The 26,221-nt window shown below is 42.1% G+C and overlaps 1 long non-coding RNA gene across 4 annotated transcripts; it reads right to left on the bottom strand.

The window, feature by feature from the left end:
• Window positions 1-21,753: 21,753 nt before the first annotated feature.
• On the bottom strand, window positions 21,754-23,942 carry LOC128812139 (uncharacterized). 4 transcript variants are annotated; one of them, XR_008438610.1, is made up of 3 exons: window positions 23,475-23,942; window positions 22,737-22,947; window positions 21,754-22,590 (listed from the first exon to the last, which is right to left on the bottom strand). It is a non-coding gene; the product is annotated as an uncharacterized LOC128812139 (long non-coding RNA). The 4 variants fall into 4 exon arrangements; XR_008438612.1 differs by having other exon boundaries at window positions 21,754-22,751; window positions 22,845-22,947; XR_008438611.1 differs by having other exon boundaries at window positions 21,754-22,751; window positions 22,877-22,947.
• Between the last annotated feature and the right edge of the window lie 2,279 nt (window positions 23,943-26,221).

Genomic DNA, 26,221 nt, shown 5'->3' with positions numbered 1-26,221 from the left:
CCAGCTTCTGGCAGGCTCCTCCCTGCAGGGCTGGGCCAAGTGACACCTCCTCCCACCAAGGTCAGGCAGAGACAACTGCTCTGTGCCACCACATGCCCCTCTGTGCCCCCACATGCCCCTCTGTGCCACCACATGCCCCTCTGTGTCCCTTTGTACCCCTTTGTGTCCCTTTGTGCCCCTTTGTGTCTCCACGTGCCCCTTTGTGCCACCATGTGCCACTTTGTGCTGCCACATGCCCCTCTGTGCCACCATGTGCCCCTCTGTGCTGCCATGTGCCCCTCTGTGTCCCTTTGTGCCCCTTTGTGCCACCATGTGCCCCTCTGTGCCACCATGTGCCCCTCTGTGCCACTACGTGCCCCTCTCTGCCACCATGTGCCACTCTGTGCCACTACGTGCCCCTCTCTGCCACCATGTGCCACTCTGTGTCCCTTTGTGCCCCTCTGTGCCTCCATGTGTCCCTCTGTGTCTCCACGTGCCCCTCTGTGCCGCCATGTGCCCCTCTGTGTCCCTTTGTGCCCCTCTGTGCCTCCATGTGTCCCTCTGTGTCTCCACGTGCCCCTCTGTGCCACCACGTGCCCCTGCAGGCGTGTGCCCGCAGCTCAGTCCGCACCATCTCTGCCCACAGTTCTCCTCAGGGCGTTCACGGCCGGTGACTCCTGAGGGAAGGCCGCGCTCCCGAGGCGCCCTCACCGCCGAATCCCTACAAACGGGGCACTCTGCCAGTCCCTCTGTCTGTGCTACTGTGCACTAAGGACAAGAAAATCAAAACCATCTTCTCTAGCCCATCCTCAATGCCATGCACACAGCCACAGAAACATCTGGGTTGCAGAAGACCTCCAGGATCACTGAGCCTGATCAGTGCAGCCTCTGGCTGATCACCACGTTGTCAACCCCAGCGTGCCACGTGCAGCCGTTTCCTGAACACCTGCAGGGCTGGTGGCTCCACCAGCTCCCTGGGCACCCGTTCCAATGTTGAACAACAGTTTCTGTGAAGGAATCGCTATCCCATAGTGTGGTAACCCCATAATGAACATTCTGCTGCAGATGGTTCTCTTCAGGATTCTCCAGGAAGAGGAGAAGGCTGGTTTGTGCTGTCTCGTCCAGCCCCAGTGCAAGGGACTGGAGACCAGAGCATAGCGCAGGCAGAGGCATCTCTCAGGCTGCTGGCACACCTGCCCTCTCCCTCCAGCTGTGCTTCTGAGCTCATCCAACACCAACACCTTCCCAGGCCTGGGTTCAAACCACTTTTGGACTTTTGGTTTGTCTTCAAATGCAGGTGTTGGTACCGGTGCAGCCCAGAGCACCGAGGGACACCACCAGCCAGGAGCCAAGGACAACACTGCCCAGCCCCTCCGCAGGGGAAGGCACCTCCAGAGCTGCTCTGGACACTCATCAAAGAAGCTCTGGGCTTCATGTGCAGCAGAAAACAGGGATTTGATCAGCCTGAGCTGAGTCCATCGTACTGGCATTTCCATGTGCCATACATACAAAAAAAACTCCTGTAAAATATATGTCAGTGACATTTGCAGTGTTCTGAAGTTTAAGTCACCAATTATTCAGCCAGTCCCTTGTTTATTGCCTCAATAACCCACCAAGGAAAGGTGAAAGGGTAACCAATGAAAACACTGAATATTAAAAAGGTTAAAGTGCCTTAAAAGTTTGTGGTTTTGCTACTGACTACACTGAGGATATAAATGATGTTGTCTTGTTCTCATGAGAATGCCAAGAAAGCAGGACAAAAACCTGTTCTTGTGGTAAACCTCAACAGGAAATCAAGTGTTGCAAATTTAACTCTTTCTGTTTGCAATCTGCAGTGTTTCCCCTCTTGAGATATAGCAAATGTCATCATCCATGTGAGAGGATTCAACAGCCCCCAGTTACAATTCAGATGACTGATCTCCATATTGATTGCACTTCTCATAGATGTAGTTTTAATTTTGAACATGTCATTGGGTATCTGAATGCCATATTATCTATCCACTGTGGTTAAACAGATACAGTGAATTATGCATTCCCATTTGACTCTCTTTGATCATTCCATTTTTGTTTCAAAGCTGGCTTTGAAACAGCTGCTTAAGGTACAGAGCTCAAAAGTCACTCTAAATCTAAATTATGGACACTTGATGAGGCACAAAGCCTGTAGGATGTGCTCCCTACAAGGACACACAATGCTCAGGACTGCAGATATTATTATTATTATTATTATTATTATTATTATTATTATTATTATTATTATTATTAATCACTCACGTAGGAAAGTATATTGAAACTAATTATCTCAACTACTCCTTAGAAAAACAACCTTAGAGATCTTATCTGCTGAGGACAGAAAAATTGGTTAATTAACATAAGTCTTGTGGAACTTTAAAGCAAATGAAACAAATGTAGTGAAGTTTTGCAAGAATTTTGATTAGATTCAGTTGTACCTTTTCCTGTCAAAGAAACCAGAAACAAAATAAGCTATAATAGAAACATAAGATTGTTACTTACAGTTTAATTGTGGGAGGGGTCCCCGCCCTCCCTTGGGAGGCGGCTTCAGTATAGAGAAATTGTAATCACTTGTTGCTCCCCTCCCCAGTTGAACTGCCCATCAAAGTTTAACACATTCCCCAGTTCTGGAAAGTTCCCCTGTTCTGTTAACCCCATTGGACCCTGTTGACATGCCACTCCTCTCCTGTATCCCGATTGGTTCGTTGTATGTCACCCCATCCCGTCTCCTCCCCTCTGCCCATTACCCATTGGTTAAGCTGTACCCTGGCCACTCCCATCCCTCTGCCCTTATATGCTCTGTCCCGCCTTTGTTCTGGGCTCCCGGAGCCAGTTCCCTCTGAGAGTGCTGTGTTCCTTGCCTTCTCCTCCTGTTCCTGATCCTTTCCCTCAATAAAGCCTCTTGGATCCTACTGCTCGGGAGACGGCTCGTCACTCTCTGGTGGAGTTATCCGGGTTCCACCTACCCCTCCCTGCGGACCGGTCGGCTGCGGATCACTCCCCAGACTGGCCGGGAACCCAGGGAGCCCCCGGAGCGAATTTTTTATTACATTTAATCATTTCCATTTGATTACATATTTAAGATGACATATTTAATGACTATTTCATTCATATTCCAAGAAGTAATATGACGTGCTCCTACCAACTTAGCTGAAAATGGTAAAAACCTGTAATCTCAGGCTTTGGTAATATACTTGAAAGTCACTTAACAGTCTGACTGCTCTAACCCTACGCTATACCAATGTTAAACGGATTACAGGTGATGAAAAGAATTAAAAAAATAATTTTCATGAGAAATCCTACTGGAATGTGAGAGCTGTAATGACAAACTGATGCTAATCAATGTATTTTATTCCATCTTTAAAGGTCAGCAGGTGAAAGACAAATGAAAAGATGTGAATAAAATTATGGGTAATTTTTCAAAGTACTTTGATTGTTAGTATGATAGGTCCAATTAAATAGATTAATTTAAAAACCAAAATATTTTATCCTAAAATGTATTTTAGCCCTTCTTCATATTTGACAACAGAGGACAGAGAAGGAAATCCATGCACTAGAGAGCTGTAAATTCATTCTAAAAGCAATGCATTCCCTAAGAGTGAACAGCAGTTGAATGTATTGCCCCTCAGTGCTGCTGGAGGACCAGTAAGGTCACAGCAAAAAGGGCCTGATATTTTTAGGCTACTATACAGCAGTGCTGGAACAACTATCAAAACATTGTGGCCACCCCTCGTGCCCGCATTTTCAAAATAAATATTTTAAATAAGTGAACAGATTTCAGAGAAGAAAACTGCATTCAAAGGATGGGTTAAAGTCTTTGGGGAGAAAAGTGATTTAAAAAAGATATGAGATAGATCAGCTTAGGGGAGAAAAATATCTGCTACTGAAGAACTCTTTAATTTTTTCAATAACAAGAAACTCTGGGAGGAGGTCACGCCTGACAAATGCAAACTGCTTCAACAGGAAAAAAGTAGTAAAAAAAGAAATAAAAAAGAGCAAAAATGTGGAAACCATCGCTTGATTCATGTCTTCTCATCAGGGGTCTGGAAGCTGGGCAGAGACAGATTATCCAGTGTCATCATGACTAGAAAATGTAGTATACAAAAAAGCTTCTTCTGATGTTCAACTCCATGGAAGAGAAAATTCATTTAGTGGAGAAAGGGGCTATACAAAGGATCTTATAATTGTATGAACCACAGTATTTTGGAGAGCAAGTGTGGATTACACACAACTGCAGCATGCTTTCAGAGCACAGGTAAGCCTGTACATTTTCCTGTCAGATTGGTTTTGACTAAATTAACACAGTGCATGAAAAAAACAGTTTTCTGTCCTCTAAAAACAACTTCCACATCCTGAAATTGCTCAAGCAGGGAAAACCAAAGAATTAGGGAGTACAGCTAATACAACACATCCCAAAAGTCAGCCAGCCAGTCTCAGCTTCCTGATGAGCACTTACCTGCCCTTCCAGGTGGAGTGTCAGTCCAGCTGTCTGAGGCATCAGTCAAGGGTGCAGGTGGAGAGGATGAAGCTTTTACTTCACCTTTTCTCCAGAAAAGTGCTCCCACATAGGGCAGATGCTGCTATGTTGGGAGCCAGGAGAGATAACCCCCACTTCAGCTTCTCAGCCCCCACAATAAAAGCCAGCTAGATGGGGTCTACTGCTACAGTCTTTTTGGGCTACCTAAAAACAGAGGCCAGACAAAATTTAGGGAATAAAAAGCAGTTCTATTTATTGAAGGGCCTTCAGGTACCTTTAGGGCTGACAAAGCCTCCCAGGGGCTACACCCAAAAATAGACCACGGCTCACAGGTTTTCACATTTTTAAAATTTGGTCCATTTGCATACTGGGGGTTAATCTTCCAATTCCAGCTTCAGGTAATGAAGTCATTTACCCCCAGTTTGCTCCCCACAACTCACTTTTGTTTCCATCTCTCTGGCCTGAGGCAGTGAGGTGTCCTTGACTGCCAGGCCTGGAGAGGAATTGCTGTGTCTGCCCAAAATGGGAAAGCAGCAGCTCACACTGTGTGTGGAGTTTATACACTAAAGAGCTGCATGGAGTGTCACTGTCCCTGCCACACAGAGCCCACTGACTCCCAGCAATTTCAGGAGTTCAGGTCCAGCATCCAAGAGCTACTGAAAAGGCTCATTTGCACCAGGTTTGACTGAAGTTACCCCTTTAAAACAGGCATATTTTATCTTTATAACATACAGGACCACAGCCCTACCACTAACTGCACTATTTTACTCAGCACTGAAATCCCTGATTAATTAGAGATTTGGAAAGCAGATTTAAATTCTCAAACATTATAAAAAACCTGACATAGCCTCCAAAATCACTTAAATGTGACTATGTTAAATGCTGCAGTAACCTTAAATATTGATTGCATCATTATTTATGCCAAAGCATATCTGCAGAAGGCTGAGAGTTCAGGAATACTCCACAAAGCCCCCCATCAGTCTGTCAGAGGTCTGTAGCTGTCTCTCATGCTCTTCTTTAGCATAAAAAGTAACACATCCTGTAAGGCACCCACTCATCACTGGTTGTGCCTGACAGGAGGTCTCTGAGGAGTCCAAAGCAGCTGATGCAGGGAGGATCCAGATTCCCAGGGCAGCAGCACGCCTGCTTTGTCCAGAGGCACAAAGCTGCACAAAAGGCATTAAATGCACATGGCTGAACTAGAAGAGAAAAGCATAGAAATAGTCTCTCAGAAGAAAGGTTTCAAGGGTAGAATCACAAGATCACAAGTTTTCCTATCACCAGCACAGCACCTGCTGCTAAATGAGCGTTTGTTTTTGTGTCCAGTGGTTTGGGGTGTGGTAACTGTGCTGGATGAGCACTCACCATCAGCGTGGTGAGCTCTTCACTATGGGGAGCTGTCCTGTTCTGTTCTGCACTGCATCATTTTAATCAGTGTCCTTCTGCTTTGTCAAGCAAACTCAAGCACCAGCTCTAAGCTTTCCCTAAGCTCTTCAACTCAAGTTATGCTGTGCACACAACACAGGGAACAGATATCCAGGTACAGCCTGCAGCTGGTGTGAGGGGAGTGAAGATAGCCTACAGTGGACAGCTCATCTTTGTAGCAGAAGATAATTTACAAGTCAAGAAAAAGATATCAAGTTTTTCCTTACTAATGAAGAAAAAGCACAAGTTAACACAGGTTGGTTCTTCGTATGTTTAAGTGAATGCTTTATTATTTTATTTTATTTTATTTTTTCAAATTATTTTATTTTATTTTATTTTTTAATTTTATGATAACACTGATTTAGGAATGCAAAGGGCTCCTACGACAGAGGCATAGAAAGGAATGTTTGAAAACAATGGTACAGAATTAAGTACATGCAAATAGTTTTAGCTTGAACATCAGGACAATCCCCTGTTCATTTTAGAATTACAGTTCCATAAATCAGTCAAGAGACCATCTGAGAAAATGTAAATAACAATGCACTAGGGAAGAACCTCCAAAAGTCCAAGGTGTAAGCTCTGCCTCTATAAATCTTGCCCTTTCTTGCTCAAACTTTACCATATTGCTCCCAATTTCCGCTGGCTGGTTCAAATCAAAGCAAAAGCAGTTTCTGGCTTTTCTCTGTCAACCTTGAGACTAGAAGCTCTTAGAATGTGAGACTGAAAGTTCCCCTTTCCCAGCATCCTTCTGTGGTGAAATCAAGAGGCATTTGCAAGCCTGAAACACGTTGTGGTGTTTTCTATTCTGACAAATAGTTTCTCTCAATGATGTTCTGGCCTGAAAGAGCACTATTACAACACACTACTCAAGTGTCATCACTGCCAGACTAGAGGAAAAAGGTGAAGTGGAAGAGAATCCCTAAGAGGTATTTTACACAGTACTGTCACTATTCACCTGCAGTTAAATTTCTGAACACAAAACACCCAAAACCTGGCTTCTTTATTGTTGGCTCATTAGGAATCTAAAACTCTTTGCAGTCTTGTGTACCTCATAGCACAGTCACCTGACCCACAGCCAAGCTAACAAGAAAATGAGCACCTGTAGTTGTCCCAAAGGTCATTCTGAGCAGCAACCACCTACCATGACCATCCCACCTGGGGAGTATTGGCTGCTGCTCTTTTGGAAGCTCACCTTGATCAGGCTGAAGAACTGCTCAGGACTTCCCAGCTGGGAAGTCAGTGTGGGTGCAGCCTTGGGAGCTGCTCCTCCACCACTGTGCAGCCCAGGACACCGTGCTGCTGTGAGCAGAGAGCACATTCCAGGCTCATGTGCTGTGAAACAGCCAAGTTCACACAAAGCCATGGGCTACCATGGTTCAGCTGCTTTCAGTGCCAGTGCCAGATCATTAAATTAGCTGTAAAAACCAGCAGATTGAAGTGTTGAGATACCAACAGATTAGATATTTTTCTCTCTTTCCAGAATGGAATAAGCAACTTCACAGAGTTGGGACAGTGTACAGAGTTAATATGGAGCAAATTCTTGTGCTGTCTGATAAATTGTGTACTTGTAAAAAGAGCAATAAGATAATCAGAGTTTGTATTTACCACCCACTTGTATGGAAAATCAAAGGCAGAGCCAGTCATTGAATCCAATGTATAAAACAGGGCTTTATTGCATCCTGACCCATAACTGTGCTTAGCATCTTGCAACCCCACTGTCATGGGTATTTTCCTCCTGTGTTGTCCACTTCCTCATCACATGACTTTTTTTCCTCCAGCATAGAGGAAAAGATTAAACACTGAAAACTGAGCTTGTCCCAAATAATACTTAAAAAACCCTCACCTGTGTTACCCCATGAGTGCACAGATCTATCGGGATGGGGAGGAATATCTATGTGTAACCCAATATGTTTTCTTCCTGTGTGCAGTGTATGTGAAAATTTCAGCAGAAGAAAAGTTTAAATAGTAAAGAAGCACCCAGTGCTTCTTAACCTAATCCTAACCCTAACCCTAACCCTAACCCTAACCCTAACCCTAACCCTTACCCTAACCCAGTGCATATTCAGTATTCAGATTCATTTCAGCCAGGGGTATCCCCAGGCTCTCTCCAGCAACCCAGACAAGCAAACCTCAGCTGCAAAACCTCATTCTTCCCTATCACTCTGAAATCCCACAGTTGCAGCTGCTAGAAATCCACTGCACAAGTGTCTAGGGCAACTTTGGTGGAAGCACAACTCCACAGGAAATGAAAGCTGAAAAGATAAGATACAGCAGATTACACCATTAATTGGAAAACATTCTTTGTGATAGTAGTCTAATTGGTAAAGCTCTAGACTAGGCATCTGTCTGGGTTTAATTTCCACTTCTAAAGCTAGTTTGTCTGTGTCCCTTAAAAAAAGGCACCTTAATGTGCAGCTACTGAAGTTTCACACGCACATCCTGCCGAGCATGCAGGAACGTATAAAAAGAATGAATCTGACCCAATGGATTTGCAGCAAAGATTTACATGGTAACCCACCAGACCAAGCATGAGAACCACAGTATTGGTCATCAGTTATTAGAAGTCTTTTTCTAATATTCTAACATAAGTCTTTTTCACAACATTCAAAAATTTGGACCCCACAGGGACAATCTGATCCCCAGTGTGTTACTCCTGTTTCTGCCTCCTGGAGCTTTGCTCACACAGAGCCCAAGGACAGGCCCCACTCTTACTGCAAACAGCAGCCAGAGGAAAGCTCTTTAAAACTCTGTTCCCCCTCATTCCTCTCTCTTGCCTCGTCCATTGAGGCTGGAGGCTTTTGAGGAAAGGACTGTTCTGTAAGATTTTATACTCCCTAACTGCAGCCTCAGGTACGAAACACGCTCTTTAAACATAACTTATGAATATACTGTATTAACCTTTCACTTTGTACCTTGATTTAACCTCAAAGCATAGCATTTCAGTGTGTAGATTTGTGTATATTAACTTTAGTTCTCATTCACAAGGTAAACTTTCAACTTACTATTTGCACAACCCAGTCAAAGACAGACATATTTTAGTGAGGGGTAAATTGATGAATGACACAAGCTGAAACGGCTGCTCGTTAGCAGGTCCAGTGAAAAATTCACCTCTCAGTGACCTTAAAGTAAGAAAAAAATTAATCTATGCTTGTGAAAGGTATACAGTTACTGCAATTGGAAAGCTTTTTGGACAGCACCTAGAAAGCTGATGTGTACGTGGCAGGAGACTGGCAAGGATGTCCTGAAATCCTGTGCCCGGCTGTGTGCCACACCCTGGCACTGTGGCTCTCCCTGGGCTCTTTTGTAGGCAGAGAAGAATGGATGCTGAAAAGAGAACAAACAAATAAGAAATCCCATTCGTGTTGTATACCCAATATGTTGGAATTCCTTATTTATAATATTCTGGACTGCAAACCAGAGTTGTAATGCAAAAGCACACACTGGGGGGGTGAAGTGTATCACATGTTTTGCAATAAATGCATGGAATCAGTGCCAACCTCCCATTAATGCACTGCTCCAAAATCCATGTAAAGCAGTGATTTGGAAAGGAAGCTAATTTTCTAAGTACAATATTCTGGGGCTGAAGGTTTTGAGTTTAATTTTGGGAAGCCAGGTAGATGACTTGGGTGTGAGCTGTCTCCATTTGTATTGCAAATCGATTTCTCACATATTACATTTACTAGATGAAACCAACTGAAGGTAATGAATTCTCCAAGTCATTGCTACCATTGTTATCTAAGATATAAAAGAGGGTTTTAAGTAAGTGCAATTAAAAAGCAGATGTCAAGGCTTTGGGTACATCTGTAACATGACTGAACTCGGAGTGAGGCAAGCTGTGAGAATCAGCCATTGCAGTCACACACTGCAATTTGTAACATTAACTCCTTGCTCTTGCAAACCCAAAAAGATGGAAACATGAACAAAATGTAATTAGTGTGATTTTTGCAGTGCTGTCAAAAAGCAAACAGTCCCACTGCAGCTACAGGACTACCAGGCACTAATGTGAGGAGTTCCCTCTCCAAAGATATGAGTGGTAAGAACTGGGTCCACTTCTGCACTCTGTTTCACAACAAGATGTGCTTCCAGGGAAGTGTAATTCAAGTAAGTTTTATCAGTTTCAGAGATCCCACCTGGCTGATCCCACAGAGGCATCAGCAAGATGAGTGTGTCAGGAAAAGAGAGAATGGCAAATGAGGATGGAGGCTCTCAGTGCCTGAAGCTTTAACAGTGAAGATTCAAGATGTTAGAGGAGAATTTTCAAGAGCATTCAAAGTCACTGTGGCTTTGGGAAAAGGTCATGAAGACTACACCAAGCAATGACTTCAGCAAAACTGGTGCTGTTACACATCTGGCTTTCACTTTGAAAAGGGTATTTTTCCTGGTGACAATGACAAATGGAGTTTCCGGTTTGATATTTCTTTCCCAGCAAGTATTTGGGTCTTTCAATGAATACAAGGGACTGGCAAAAGAGGTAGGCTTTTAAAATTACTTTTTTCAAAATTCTTCTCTACCTGGAAGCAATGAACACCCACCTGGCTACACACTGCACTGTACTTCTAAACCCTCAGCAAATAAAACCAGTGCCATGCTCTGTGTTGACTGCATAAATCCCATTTTTACAAGAGCCAGGCTTGCTTGTGCAAAGAGTAAGAGCACAGAACACAATCAGAAGCCTTCACACGGCCTAGAAGGTGAGATTGAGAATATAAAATATATTATTCTACTGGAAAAAAAAGGAAGAAGAGAGATTAGAGTAAGAAAATACTAAATTATAATGACACATTTATTTAATTATTTGTACTCATACAATAGGAAAAGAAAGGAAGTGAAATAATAGTGTAGATACCCAAAGTGCCCCTGTTCCCCACAGCATCCCAGCAAGGCCACCACAGATAACAAGGCATATGCTGATCAATAAGATGCTCTCAGCCTGCTCATTTATGCATTAATGAAATGTGTGCAGCAATTCACTCAGCTGATAAAGGTTCCCACAGGGGACTATGTCCAGGGGAAAACAAATTATCAAAATGAACGAAAGTGATTAGAGGAATAAAAGAGCTGATGGAGAGCAGCTAGGGGAGCAGTCAGACCTGACAGCCTGATTGCCCCTTTCATCTCTGTGCACTCCCTTCCTCTCCACAGCTCACAGGGGAGAGAGGACAAGGAAATATCCCAACACAGAGCTGGACACAGAAAAGCAGCCTGGATTTCACCCAGACTAGCCCCTTTATTTTAACAGTGCGCTGTTCATGGATACTTCTCTTTAGCCCAACAGGAAACATTCCTGCAAGCAGCTACTGAGCCAGTGCCAGAAGCCTGGCTCTGGCTTTAGAAAGCACATTTCCAGTGCACCTTTGGCATTAAGGCCACTTGGGAAGAAGTCAGGCTAGGTGGAGTGGCTGATATCATTATCCATGGCCTCTGCTAACAGCATCAGGTCAAACTCGTGACTGCAGAGCTGCTGTGCAGAGCCCTGTGCTCAGCCCAGAACCAGTGATGCCTTTTTGGGGCTACCTGAAAACAGAGGCCAGACGAAATTAAGGGAATAAAAAGCAGTTCTATTTATTCATTTTGGATCAACAAAGCCCCCCAGAGGCTACACCCAAAAATGGACCACGGCTCACAGGTTTTCCCACTTTTATAAGTTTGGGCCATTTGCATATTGGGGATTAATCTTCCAACTAGAGATTCAGATAATGAAGTTATTTACCCCAAGTTTGCTCCCCCCAACTCACTTTTGTTTATATTTCTCAGGGCTGGAAGCAGTGAGATGTCCTTGATTGCCAGTCCTGGAGAGGAATTGTTGTGTCTGACCAAAATGGGAGAACAGCAGCTCACACTGTATATGGAGTTTGGAGTTACACACTAAAGAACTGCAGGATTACAAATAGATGGAAAATATAAAAACTAAAATAGTAAGGCATCACCAGCACCACATCCTCAGAGCTCAGGAAGGGCAGCCCCCACACAGCTCCATGTGCAGGGCTACCCAGCTTCAGTTTGCTTTCTGTTTTCAGCTCCTCAAAGAAACCCAAACCCCAACCAAACATCTTACTGCCTCCTCCAGCTTCTGCAGAGAAAATGAGCCTTTGGAGCATTTAGAGGAGGATTTTTCAATTAGTAGCACATAACCTGAATTCATTATGGCACAAATACCTTTGTGCAGCATGTGAGGGAATCACCTTGCTGCATATGTAGGGTATGAATTTTTTAATACAGTGATTTGGTACTGTGGAAGCTACAGTTTGCTATTAGAGATGTCATGGCTTCTCACAAATGAGGTCAAGGTCAGTAATTCTGGTCACTATCTACATTCCAGCTAGGTTTTTGCTTGTTTCAATTTACCCTGTCATTGCCTTTGACAATTGGGTAACTGTGCTGTGAAATAATATCATTTTACCAAAAAAACACCCAGCTGCTCCAGCACTGACTGGAATAATGATATACTAAAATAATCTGTAAAAATTACATGGCAATGAGAAGCTCTTTATAAGGAGATGACTTTATTATAACAGAGCTTGAATATCAAGTTGCCCTAAGCAGCAGTGTAAGGTATGTATAAAACCTATGTAATGCAGTCGGTTTCAGCTGAGATCAGATATAACAAATCTGCATGTGTAGGCTGTCCAAAACAGCACAATTCATTTCACAGCTAAAAAGGAGAGAAGAGCAATGTTCCCCATCCATCTCTTCCTGAAGGAGCATTTTACAGCACTGTAGGTGTACATATTAGTGGTGGAACTGTGGGGCCTGTTGTCCCTTTTAGAGAGCTGTGCTTAGAAATAAAGGGTATCAAAGGTAGGGAGGGAGGACTCATTTCTAAGCTGCATCATGAATGAGTTTTTGTGGCTTCCCAAAGGAGAGAAATGAATCTGAGGACAGTGGAAAGCGGAGCAGCTGAACTTACCAGGAAGGCACTACTGGGACCAGCAAAAGGGGAATTTGCTGCACTTTCCCATCACTGAGTCCTTCCCAATTGACTGAAAGCTAAGGCAGCAGTTCCATTAGTGTTTTATGGAGTTCACAAATCAATGTGAAATTCCATCTGCTTTGCTGAGACACCAGCACAAACGTGTTTAGGGGTATTTATTCACATCTACAGGGTGTATGTAAGTATACAGGGAGATGGGGACCCCTCCTCTGCATCCCATTTGCATGAAGTCAAACAAAATTGATGTGGTATTTGGCAGGGGATGTAGGAGGATTCGCAGAGCCATGCCACTGAACTTGTCAGCTAGAATATTTCATTCTGTTATTGGAAATCATTATTCTCTCTCTCTAGAAATCTCTGTGTATTTTGAGTGGTTTGTGAAGCAAATGGAACTGCACCAGTAAAGCCATTCAGAATATAAAGTGTCACAGCAAAAATGCAATGTGACTTGAGAATTAAACACTGCTATTGAGCTCCAGGTTAATCACTCTTCTGCCAGTAGTTGTATTTCATCTTTCCAAACTCTGTTAACACAGGTACACCTTCCCTCAATAATCAAACATGGAGAACTCAATCTGTTTCAGCTGAAGGAAACTCATGACTTGCAGTAGTCAGAAGTAACTTGTAGTGATCCCAGAAAGGGAAATTCCCTTTGTTTCACTCTCCCTGTGGTGATCCCAGTAGTGCCTGCATGGTAATTTCAGCTGTTCTGGCTTCCACTCTCTGCTTTTTTTAAATACTGCATTGGGATCAGGGAGATGCATGGAACCAGCAAAGATGGACAGTGAAATCCAGCCAAACTCACAAAGTATCTGTGTACCTTTAGGTACTAGACAGGGACATGAGACAAAAGCAAACCTACAAGTTGTTTCAGAGATGCCTACTCAGCTTTATCCCAAAATCTTTTCAGTCCATTCCCATATGAACTCAAAAGATGGGCTCATCTTCTAGAACACTCCTGAGGTGGCATTTCCACGAGCACCACACTGATCTGTAGGGCTGGGCTGCTCCTTGGGAGGGGTTGGACACCTACAGCAGAACACCCTTTGCCACAGGCAGCGCCCTGGGTCGAGCTCATAAGCTTTCACCATCTTACCCTGATGAAAGGCACCTTCACTAATTTAATCACTACTGCAAGCAGCACCAGTGCATCTAAAAATAAGTCGCTTGAACACAGAGAAATTTCCAAAATTCTGTATTTCTATTTCTTTTTTAATAATGCTCAAGCTTGCTAACAATATGCTGCAGCACAATGGAAATTTGTCGTTTATAAAATAATGTAAAATCGAGCTGGTCTGTGGGAATAAGATAAGGGCTGTTAAAAACAGGAGTAAAATGACTGAACTTAGAAATAAGATGGTGGATATCCTTCATTTTCAGGCTGCACAGATGCAATTAGCAACACAAAGAAGGTATTCAGCATTTCAAAAATCTTAGTGCACTGATGCATCTTACTAAAACTATCTGCAATGAAAGGTTCTGCCTCAGAATTCTATTAATTTTAAACACAGAAAATTTAAAATTCATCTGAAGTGATGTACTCTAAACAAAGTTGATTTGTTTAAATCATGTATATATTCTTGCTACTTGCACACAGATATATATGCTTGTACTTCCCTGTGATAAGACTTCAGTCATTTTTATATTCTATTAAATATCTATGTAATTGACACCAACATTTTTTATCTCATTTCGTTCAGCATGCACAGTCATTTATAGTTCTATACAAATACCATTTGAAGTGAGAATACAAAATAAAGCCTTTTCTCTTAATGTGAAAATTTAAAAACTCTTTCTATAATTTATTTTCTCATTTCTTTTCTACCAGATTGTACTTGCATTTAGTATCACTTCAGCTGAAGTACAAAGTAAATTTCTCACCCAGAGACTCCATCTTCAGGAGAAATGTCTGTTTCCAGGCTTTGTATAGCCTATTTAACATTTTTCATATTAAATCTCTCCTAGATGAATCCAGTATATTGCTCAGCAGTTATTGAAATTTATGAACATGTTTAAGCTTTTTCATACTGCTGTTAACCATTATGATTGCCTCCTTTTAAATCTCCCATTTTATAGCTATCACTTCAGCAGACTGTGTTGGTGACATTCATGAATTTCTCAGATCACAGCTGTGCCCGTACTCAACATTTTGGGGGAGAGTTTTGCTTCCAAAGCCATTCCTATGTTGTCTGTTTAAACTCTGGTCTAAAATCCCAGAGTACTGCAAGAGCTGTGTGAGGAAAGGCAAGTCTGCACTCACTCACTTTCCAGAAACCTGCATTATTTCCTGGCAAACTTTTGAATTCCTGACACACACTCCTCACCAAACACACAATCTGTGCACCCAGAAGCAGATCGTGTAGGGAAAAATCAGATAGGACTTGCCAGCTAATTGAAAATGTCTCCCTTTCTCTCCCCATTGTGGGTTTTTTACAGCTGGAACAAGTTAATTCAAATGGCAACAGAAAAGAGAAACTCAGGTGAAAACAATTCTGTAATCAAGTATGCAAATTCAGGCTTGCCCAAATATCAGGGCTGGAAGAAGAAGGCTGACCTTTCTGAAAGCCAAAACCCTAGTTCTGTTCTCACTTATGCAACCCAGTCCAAAGCTGATGGAGGCACAAACTGTACAATGAACATAAATGCTTCTCCTCTCCCCACCTTCCAGTCTTTTGAGCTGTAGGGCAGCAACCACCTCAGCACACAAATATATTCTTATAGCTAATCCTGCAGAGCAAACCCCTAGTCAGCATCTCTCTCTTTTTATAACGCAGGGTGCCCAGCAAGAAAACACAGAATTTCTATGCAGAAGCTATAGAAAATCCAGTAGTGATTATTGGTTTATTTCATTTGTTCTAAATGCTAGAGCTGTTTTACACCAGGGATATACCATGTTGATTCCAGCCTGAGGACTTGATTCAGACCTCAGGACCTGAATAGTTCAGTGCCCAAGAGGGTTCCTTATTTGAGGGCTAACACACAGTCCTGCTAGAAATGCTAACAGCTCTGAACACACTGGGTTCAGGCATGATTTATCATTCTTCCCAGCCTCACTATCCCTTACTTTAATGCTTAATTTTTCCTGGTTATAAACAGTGGTGAATCAGCATTGAAAGAAAAATTAAGTCTCAAATTTATTTTTAAAAGTTAAATCACATACTAACTAAGGTCTGTCCCATTAATTGCTAATGATATTAAAACTGCACTATTTTTCATGAGAACATTTTCCATTTTTTCTCATTATGTCACACGTACCTGGTAAAAATATTTGGTAGGCACTGATGTTTAATTAAAACAAGTTTTAATAAGGTAATTTTTTTCCCCCAGATTCCTTGCAGGAGTGATTATAATTTGCTCCAGCTCATTTAACCATAGCTCAGCAGAAAGAAGAAGCAAAGACCCTGCAGTGAAAGGACAGAGTGCAGCTGCTCTGTTCTGCCCAGACTTGAAAGAATGCTCATTTTGTTACTCTTTAAAAGTGCATTATTTATTAAAGTGTATTATTTATTTGCTTTAGGGGCAAATAAACTGGCAGAAGTATTTGCTGAGTTAGGAAGCACCAACATTTTTACCAGTTTCTGTTTTTCTAGATGTGGTCATTTCCTGAGTGGCCCTTTCACAAAAGTAAATAATTTACTTAGATGTTAGAAGGTGCACCTTTTTGAGGAACCTTTACTGATCAGGCCCCTCTCTTCAGCCTTAAAAAGGACATAAAAAGGTCAAAAAGAGTAGACAGGTGACGTGCCATTTTTAGAAAGCCAGCACTTGCTTCAACTTTCAGCAACAATCACAATGAAAGAACAAACTTCCTACTATAACATTTATACCAAGTATGGGATAAGTTAAAGCTGTATTCATTGCAAAGTGCAGATCACTGTTTTGAGAAGATCCACTTGGGGCTGTTTCCCATGGAAGCTGCAGACTGATAAAAGTAAACATGGAAAAAAAAATGTCCTCTTGGTAACCACTTAAAAAGTTTTCTAATTTGTACTTAGTTATTAAAGATTGCTAAATACAGTATGCAGACAGGCACTTGGGGCCCAAATCTACTTTAAATACATATTTAAATCAGAGTTTTGCTTAAATAAATTGGTATATCTATGGCCGTGGGCTGAATGCACTTACTAGAGTAGTCAAATTTCTGAATAGAAAACTTAGTGTAGGAAACCTCTAACCTACTTGTCAGCTAGCTAGAAGCTATAAACAACATTTGTGATTCTGCTTCAGAAGAATTTTATGTTTTGCAAGACCTTGGCCACCTCCACTTCCTAATCATCCGGTCCTCATACCCAGCATGAGATTGTTGATTGCCAGGCAGAGTCTTTCACAATTCTGACAGAAAATTTCTTTTTTTTGGCAATCACGGATCACAAGGCAGTTCTACTGTTCATGGGTTCTCCAGCACCATAAATACCATCTGATTTATGTCTTCCTGTGGGAAATGAATTTGTAGAGAATTTTCAAAACCTGACAGAAAGCTCACACAGTGTGCATCTGTATGCAAACCATGAGATAAGAAATACTGACTTAGAAATGCCATGGAATAGGACAGACATGGTTGAGAGAGAAATGGAACCAGAAACAAGTTTCAAAGGATGTCCTTGCAAATAAGACTGGATACTTTGGAGAAATAGAACTGTGAAAGGTGCATTGTAGTAGGACCCATGAGGGGTAATTTTAGATTATTAACTTTAAGGCATTTACAGCATGGTGTGGCTAAAGCTGATAGGCCAAGGAACACTTCTAGTGTATTGTAATTAGGAAATAGTTGGCTTCTGATTGTGATGGTGTGAATTATAGCATCTGTATTGTCTCACCCTTCTCATGAGACTGAAAATGGAATAAAAGTGTTTAAAATGCTTCTAAGTTACCCCATCTCTGGGTCAGAAAAGGGCTCAATCTGACGTCTTCCCATATTGAATGATCCAGGGTATTTCACTGCCTTCTGGTGCTGAAGCAGAATTACAGTCTTTACACACAGGTACAGCCAAGGGTCAGGTTCAGTCAGGTGCTGCAGCACACTCCTAACTCTGTCATGGGGATTTTGACAGCTTCAGAGGGCTTTCACTGCCACCAACAGATGTCCTGCATCCAAGCTCTGACACGTGTGTGACAGAGCAGGAGAACAGAGGGCCTGACAGATCCCTACAGCCATGGAGTGTGAGTGTTCCACCCTTGGGGACATACATGGGCACCAGGCCATCACGTCACTAATGCCATCCCATCTCCCACGGTCCCTCATCCGAGCTAGCAGCTTGTGAGACACGTTCAGGCTGCCCAAACAGACTCCTCTTGCTAAAGGACACTGCTGATTCATCAGCCACGGCATGAACCCAGTGACTGTGTGAGAATTCTTACATGGTAAACAATGAAAATGGGGGTTTATGTATAATAATCAGAGAAGCACAAAAATCTATTGAGTCTTTCCAGTTTAAAATAGCTTGTTTTACTCAACATCAGGAAAGGAAGGAGACTTACTTTACCATGTCAATCACAAACCATAATTTATTACATGCCTGTTTGATTTTCCAAGTTAGTATAATTACATGCTGTTGCTTCTAAATACAATTTAAGGGAAGGCAGGTATCAAAAAATACCCACACAATCTGATTCATTGGTATGCTATGCAGCCAAAAACTTGTAGAAGCTGTTAATGATACATGAATTATGTATGCTACAGCTCGATATAACATTTGGTGTGATTTAAACAGCATGAACTTTTAGTGAAAGTCATTTTGATTCTGTGATGTATTACACTTCCAAAACCCTTAGCAGGAGGTGGGAATTGAATGATGTTCTCTGAAAGCTTTTATTTGTTAAGCATACACAATGCAGCTGCAGCTAGATCCTAAATAATGGCAGGGAGCAAAATGCAAGACCTGATATAAAATTAGGTTGCTGCACAACTTGATTGTGAGGGGGAATGGGAAGCAGGAAAGGGGAGGAAAAGCGACAGAGATCACCATTCCCCTTTTTCCTGGAGAAGCTGCACTTCCAGCTACCCTAGCAGGACTTTTCATTTCATCACTGATCACCTGAACATCTCTGGCTGCTGGCTCTCAGTCCTGTGGTCAGGCTGCCAGCTCAATACCAGAGCCAGGAAGCACCAGGTGAAAAATCCATCCAGGGGCTTACAAGGAGTGAAAAGGACATTTGCCTAAGTACATAACTCATTTTTTTAAAAGTTAAATGCAAGAAAGAAGAGAGATTAAAACACGGACAATCTTTATTTTTATTTTCGCTTTAAGATGGCCAAGATTGTCTGGAAATAATTCAAATACATCTGGACATGACAGCACCCATTTCTGATGCCATTTCTCACATAAGTATCTTCAGCAATCCTTCAGAGGAAACTGTTATTAAGATTTACGAAATGTGTCCATGGAGAAAGATGCTTCTTTACAAGCTCTATTACTGCAAATTGTGGGTTTATTACTGTGGTAGTATAAAACAGCCTTTTCAGCACACATCCCAAAACAGGGGCACATTTTATTAAACTTCAAGTGTTTTGAAGTACAGGAGATTCTCTCCTTTCTGTAATATTTTGTAATTTCTTTTCAACAGCATTTAACATTGACCATATTAACATAATAAATTATTAAACATAAAATAAAATAAAACAAAATAAAATAATATAAAATAAAACTAAAAAAAAACAAAATAAAATAAGACATAATTAATATTAACATATTAAATAAACTTCTCACTGACATGGTGGTAGGTACAGGAACAGCCCAAACAATAATCTGAAAACCTTGCCTTGGAACTAGCAGGCAAGGACAAAAACCAAGTCTGCCCCTGTTTTATGAGTCAAATAAGCAGTCTCCCTCAACATCATTTAAAAAACTTGCAATTTTGCAGAGAAATAAGTGAGATCTCTGTCATGCCATTCACTAGCTTTGACAAATAATCTACCTCACTGTACAAAAGCTTAAATTTGCTCATAAAACAGGATCGTTTTAGGATTGAGTTTGAACATATAGAGGGGTTTTCTGACTGAATTAATCCTTCCTCCTGGAGACAGAAGCATAATGTCATGATTTTCTTGCTAGATATTTATAAACTGCCAGAAAGCACAATGCCAAACAATATCAGTTGTCTCTCACACCAGCCCCTAACATGGGCAGCCTCTTTTAATCCTGAGAACAAGCTAAAGTCAGGCAGCTACTGTGGTTTTTGTGTGAGGGATAACATTGCTTCAGAATAACCTCCTAGGAGTTGACCACTGAGTACAATCTGATACAAATAACACCTACAATATTCTGTCTGCTAGAAACATGAATATAGTCCCGAAAGACAGAACGGCACAGAACCTTACTCAATAAAATGAAGTGGAAAAATAGTTCAGGTCTAAGCTCCCCAGGCCTAGAAGTGTTTGAGTTATGCCCTGTGGAAAGTACACTTCTTTAATGCCTTAGGTACACACTCAGAAAACTTTCCAAGATCTTTCTCAGGCACACAAAGCATCAATTGAAGGATTAAAATGTGCATACAATTACTTGCTCTACACACAGAAAGAATTACAGAGAAGGTTTATAAAATCAAATCAATATGAGCACAAGTAGGTGTCAAAGAGAATCAGAGCAGTTGGTTGTACTGTTCAAAGAAAATAGAAATTCATCTGAGTGTGCTTATTCTCACCACACTTGGTAAAGGTTTCAGGCTTCATTTTGTGCAAATGTTTGCAAGGAGTGGTAAAGGCATAAGAGCACCTGGTCTGGAGACACAATTATTTCCCATAGCAGAGTTCCTGTTTTGCCACAATCTAATCATCAGAAGATGCAGCTTCTCAGGTGCAAAGCTCATACTGCTCTCTCCTGCTTCCAGAAAGCAAACAAACCAACTCCTTCTGGAAGAATTTTCAACATTTCAAAGCTTTCCAGGGCTGTATTTCCTGTGACACTGTTTAGGGACTCTGAACTGAGGAAGCTCCTTCTGTTTCAATGATGAGTCACTTTCTAAACTGAACTCATCCAAAAAGGATCAGAATTGTCATTGCTGATATTTTGGTCCTCTCTAAGAGAAAAACAATTGAACAGCAATCTTCAATCCACAACAGAGTGGACAGACTAGTACACTCTACCTGCCATTCTGAAAGAACATGCCAATTAGTCTCCTGGCTTTTTAAAGGAATACATTTTTATTCTGACCATGGAGAAATGGGAAGTAATGAAAGATTCAGAGGACACAAAATGACAGTGATACAGTTGATTAGCAGTTGCCCTGTTTGCCAGGGTGATTCACACAGTGGATGCACCGCACACCTAACTTGGAGTCTTCTTTTATTAGAGCTGAACCTTGTTCACATTGGCCAGACTTCTTCAAAAATTCACTCAAATTTGTATTAAAACCCCTGAATTTAAACAGATACATATCTCTAGATACATATATAGTCATAGATATATAGTCATTACTGTATGTAAAGACTTCAGCTTTTTCAGGTTAGCTCATTAAAATTGGTATGTTAAGTTAGAGACTCATTATCCTGAAAAAAAAAAAACCATCAGCCTTATACTTAATTTTAGAAATCCTGTAATAAAAAGCAAATTAAGTGTGTGATTTTTGAAAGGTGTCCTTGCACAGAAAGAATTTTTTCTTTCCTGAAGGCAGTGGAGCAGAGGGCACAGAGAGCTGGACAGAGCAAAAGGAGATGGTGGTAAGAGATGGGATCCTCCAGACTCTGCAAGACACAAATTCCAAACCTGCATTTAAAAAAGCAAAAGTCCAACACTTTTACACAAAAACCAGAAAGAAGATATTCCTTTTGTCCAAGTGTTGATGCTGTCAGTTCACTCCAGACTAGGATGGTGTCTGTCATGGCATCCAACACACAGAAAAACTCAAAAAAAGAAAAAAAAAAAGTAAAGAAAAAAAAAAAAAAAAAAAAAGTACTGAGTAGGGCAACATTCCCCATTCCCCACTAGGCCTCATGAAAGGATGGATTTTTTCTTTGTTTTGCTAAGTCATAGCATTCTAAACATAGCATACTCAGTAACAGGACTTGAGATGCAGTAGAGGAAGGGCCCAAAATCATTAAAAATAGAGATATCTCATCTGCAGCAGCATACAAATATTACTGCCATTGTAGGTTGTTAATGTGACAGCAGTCACAACTAGGCAAAAAAAGAGAAAATTATTTTATTGATTTTCCTTTCTCCTAATACAAACTTTTTTTGCAAAAGCACTTGCTTCAGAAAAATAAAAGTAAAAGACACTTTCACTTGCTTTTGAAAAAGGAAGAATTTGAGTTTTGACATTTTTCCTCCTGCATTTTCTTCTTCTTTATCTTAGTGCAATAAAAATTCTGTAGGAACTGTGTTTTCTTCCTATTCTCCTTCCCATTCTCCTCCTTCTGTCTCAGCTTTTCCATTTTCAAAGCTTTGCCAGCTTCAATAAGTTAGTGGCAGAAGGCAGAATTTCATTTCTCTTTTGTCCCTAACTTTTCTATAGCTGGAGAAGTTTTGCAATGTATGTAGGAGAATAGGGGGGAGAAAAAGCTTGTCTGAATCCTTTGGTTTGTGTTTTGAAATTCTGTTTCTTTCTTATTTATCTGAAACTGAAGTTGAGAAAGATCTGTTAACTCAAAAATTCATGTGTTGAGATTTGGGTGGAGGAGAAACATGATGGAAGCAGCAGAGCATTTGCTGCAGTGCAAAGCCAGGGAGAAACCTCATCCAAAGATGAGGGAAAGGCATTTCTTCTTGCTCACATCCTGTTACCAGAGGCACAAATGAATATCACCTGTGTTGTTTGATGCACTGACAACAACCTGGAAGAGTTATTAGATGTGAGACAAGTGTCTGAAATTAGAGAAGATGGAAATTCCTGGAAGACAGCCAAAGCTCTTCCTTCCACTGCTTCCTCTATGGTCAGTGGGGAAAAACAAGTTTTGTTCTAAGGGTGATCTCAACTCACCAGACATCTGCTTGTCTGTTTTAAGAGAGGATAAATCAGATTTTGAAGGTGTTCCTTCTCTCACTGGAAATCAAAGCTAAAAACCTAAGTTGAGATTGTTGAAGTTACCCAGGGTAAATCCTACTTGGGATAAATCCTACCCTGGATGGCAAAATGAAGAGAGCACAATATAGCAGATGTCTTCCTGCCACTGCCAGCTAAGTATTGCCTCCTGGAAAAAAAGCAAAGGGAATTGAGTTTGCCTATAGCTCTGCTCTGCATTTCCCTGCTGGCTGTTAATGGGAGGTCAGTGCTTTCAGACAGTAGTTCCACTGGGAGATCATCTCAGGGGAAAGGATGGGGGATGTGCTTCTTTCTAGGCTTCAGAAAAAAATAACTTCTAAAAAAGAGGCTTATTGGATGTATTGGAAATATAAAGACAGTTGGAAAAGTCTGCTGAAAGCTTTGTTCTCCCTCTTTTAACATTCCATCTACGTTCTCCTTCTCTACTCCATCCTTATAGCAGGCCAAAAACTGAAATAAACCCTGTAAGCCCTTAATTACTTTTTTTTTTTTTTTTTTTTTGAAAAAGAAGCATTATCAGAATTACATCCATTATTTTCAACACTGTGGAAAAAAAAAAAATTGCTCTTCCTGTCGCTCTGTTCTCATCCAAAGCTGGGGCACAACCTGCATTTCACAGCTGGGGGTATGGGCTGGCAGCAGCAGGAAAACACACTCAGAGAGGCATTCACACACCTTTGTGCTGCCCAGGCCACTGGAACTGCCCTTAGACTGCTGAGCCAGAGCTGCCAAACAGAGCAGCAGGCCACAGGAAAAAGCAAGGATTGAAAGCTGGAGAAGCAAAGCTAGCAAGTCTACAGGTGAAAACTGCTCTCATGCTGTGCCTGGGGCTGAATTATATGGATAAAAAAGGCTACAAAATGCCTGGAAAGTGAGAAAAAGCTCCTCATCCAATTCTAATATGCCGTGTCTGTGCAGCAACATCTCAAAGCTTCTTACACAAATTGGTCTTCAGAAAAAAACAGAGCAATCCCAAAGCCCCACATGCTGTAATGCTGAAGTTCATCTGATGAAACCTAAAAACACTGCACCAAATAAAGGCCAGCATGTCAATAAATGGAGTATCAGGGGGACCCAAAGCCAGGGTGGGGTGAGCACCCCCTGTCCTGGAGCAGCAGCAGAGCTCACCCACAGCCAGGTCACAGAGCCTGGTGTCACCCAGGGCTGCACTGTGACCTCCTGGAGCAGCAGAGCTCACCCACAGGCAGGTCACAGAGCCTGGTGTCACCCAGGGCTGCTCTGTGACCTCCTGCTGCACCTTCCCTCGGGCCTTCACGAGAATAGCACTTCTACAGAATTTTAAGCCCTCCTCTAATAACCCATCTGGAAAATCCCAATCTTTTCCCACCCCCTTTCTTTTTGTATTTACATGGAAAGGCAGACAACATTATGGGAAAACTAAACACAAACCAGAGCAAGATGCTGTGGGAAAGGATTGGGATCCTTCAACATTATGCCAAGGAATTTGATGGGCCCCTTGTGTTTGGAAAATTGTTACACATCTCCCAGAACAAAAGGTTTTGCCTTCATAGTGGCATGGACAGCGTTGACCAGTGCTCCATAAAGGTGCAAAGAACCCATAAACTCTTCTGGAGAGGATGGTATTTCTTCTGAACTCTGGAGAAAAGCCAGATCTGCATCTCCCCCACGCAGGGTGATGGCAGGAGTGACACAGCTCCAGCCCCAGGGAGAAGCCTGGCAGCACTGCACCCATGCACCTCCTCTCCAGGGAGAGCCACCACACCTCTCCAGGGCTCCCAGGGACTGCTCAGCCCCTGCTGCAGGTCACAGCTGCCCACAGGGAACTGATTTCTGTTTCCATTAATACAAGTGAGCAACTGTGGCCCCTGGTCTTTCAGCAGATGGCCAATTTATAGTTCTCCCAAGTAAAGAAGCAGATATACTTTTCCCAAAATATCAGGGAAGTAACAGGCTGCACAAAGGGTCTCTCATGTATTTTCTTCTTTGCTATGAACACTTTTTAAGCACAACTGCTGCACAGATGAGAAAAGAGGGGCATTATGGTATGTTGCAGCAATTAAATGCTACCAGTAGCTTTCTTCCCGTGATACACATCCAAAGCATGGTCAGGTTTTTTTGGAAAGCAAGAAAGCAGCCTCCACTGGTAGCAGCTAGCCATTCTTAATGTCAGAAATTCTGCAAACTGCAGTTGCTAAAGATTTAGCATTTATTCATATAAAAAGATGCTGACCTAGGGTTTGCTAGTTAGGAGGGAAAAGAGAGAAACCCAAAAAAGCCACAAAATGTTTTGTTTTCATCTAAACAGGCATAAGAAATCTAAGCCTCAGATGATGCATCTCAATCTTGAAGTAAAGGCTCAAGAAACACAGGAACAAACAGCCTTTAGTGAAAACAAACAGCCTTTAGCCTTCTTGTTAGAAGCAGCAAGAGACCCTTCTCACTGCCCCCCTGCCCTCCACGGCCCTCAGTCCTGCTCTGCAGCCACTGCTGCTCTTGTCCCCACAGCTCAGGCTGTCCCCACAGCCTCCCATCAATGGGCACAGCAGCCCCATGAGGAGCACAAATCCATCGTGGGGATGGGACCAGCAAATCTGTGTCCAGTTCTGGCCCCTCAGTTTAGGAAGGACACTGAGATCCTTGAGCGTGCCCAGAGGAGGGCAATGAGGCTGCTGAGGGGCTGGGAACACAAGCCCTATGAGGAATGTTTGGAGGAGCTGGGGTTGTTTAGCCTGGAGAAGAGGAGGCTCAGAGGTGACCTTGTTGCTCTCTACAACTTCCTGAAGGGAGGCTGCAGACAGGTGGGGTCAGTCTCTTCCACCGGGCAGCACTGACAGAACAAGGGGACACAGCCTCAAGCTACATCAGGGGAGGTACAGGTTGGATATTAGGAAGAAATTTTTCACTGAAAGAATAATAAAGTACTGGAATTGTCTTCCCAGGGAGGTGGTAGAATCACCATCTCTGGATGTGTTTAAAAAAAGACTGGAGATGGCACTTGGTGCTATAGTCTGGTTGAGGTGTTAGGGCATGGGTTGGACTTGATGATCTTAGAGGTCTCTTCCAACCTCATTATTCTGTGATTCTGTGATTCTGTGATCTGCTTGTTTGCCCCAGTCACAAAGCTGGGGGGACAACACTTCTCAGCAGTGACACACAGAACTTTCTGTGCACTTTGTGTGCTGCTCAACAGCATCCCTGAAGCCACTCCTTGGAATGAACACCTGCAAAAATAGCTGTTCTGAGCAGTGTTTGTGTGTAAGGGCTGCACTAGCTTCTTTCTTACAGGGAGCACCTTGTTTATAACTTCATTTTCATTTCTGTTTGAAGTATGAAAATAATACTAAAAAGGCCATGCAAAACCAGTTCACCAGGAAAAAAAAAAGCCACATTGATAATAATAACTATCTTGTTCCTGAAATTAGATATTTTGTGGGGATTTG

This window comes from Vidua macroura, chromosome 10, assembly GCF_024509145.1.
Source record: "Vidua macroura isolate BioBank_ID:100142 chromosome 10, ASM2450914v1, whole genome shotgun sequence".
In the NCBI taxonomy this organism is placed as follows: domain Eukaryota; kingdom Metazoa; phylum Chordata; class Aves; order Passeriformes; family Viduidae; genus Vidua; species Vidua macroura.
The sequence above is the reverse complement of the archived record's forward strand: the minus strand, read 5'-3'. Positions and strand labels throughout refer to the sequence as shown.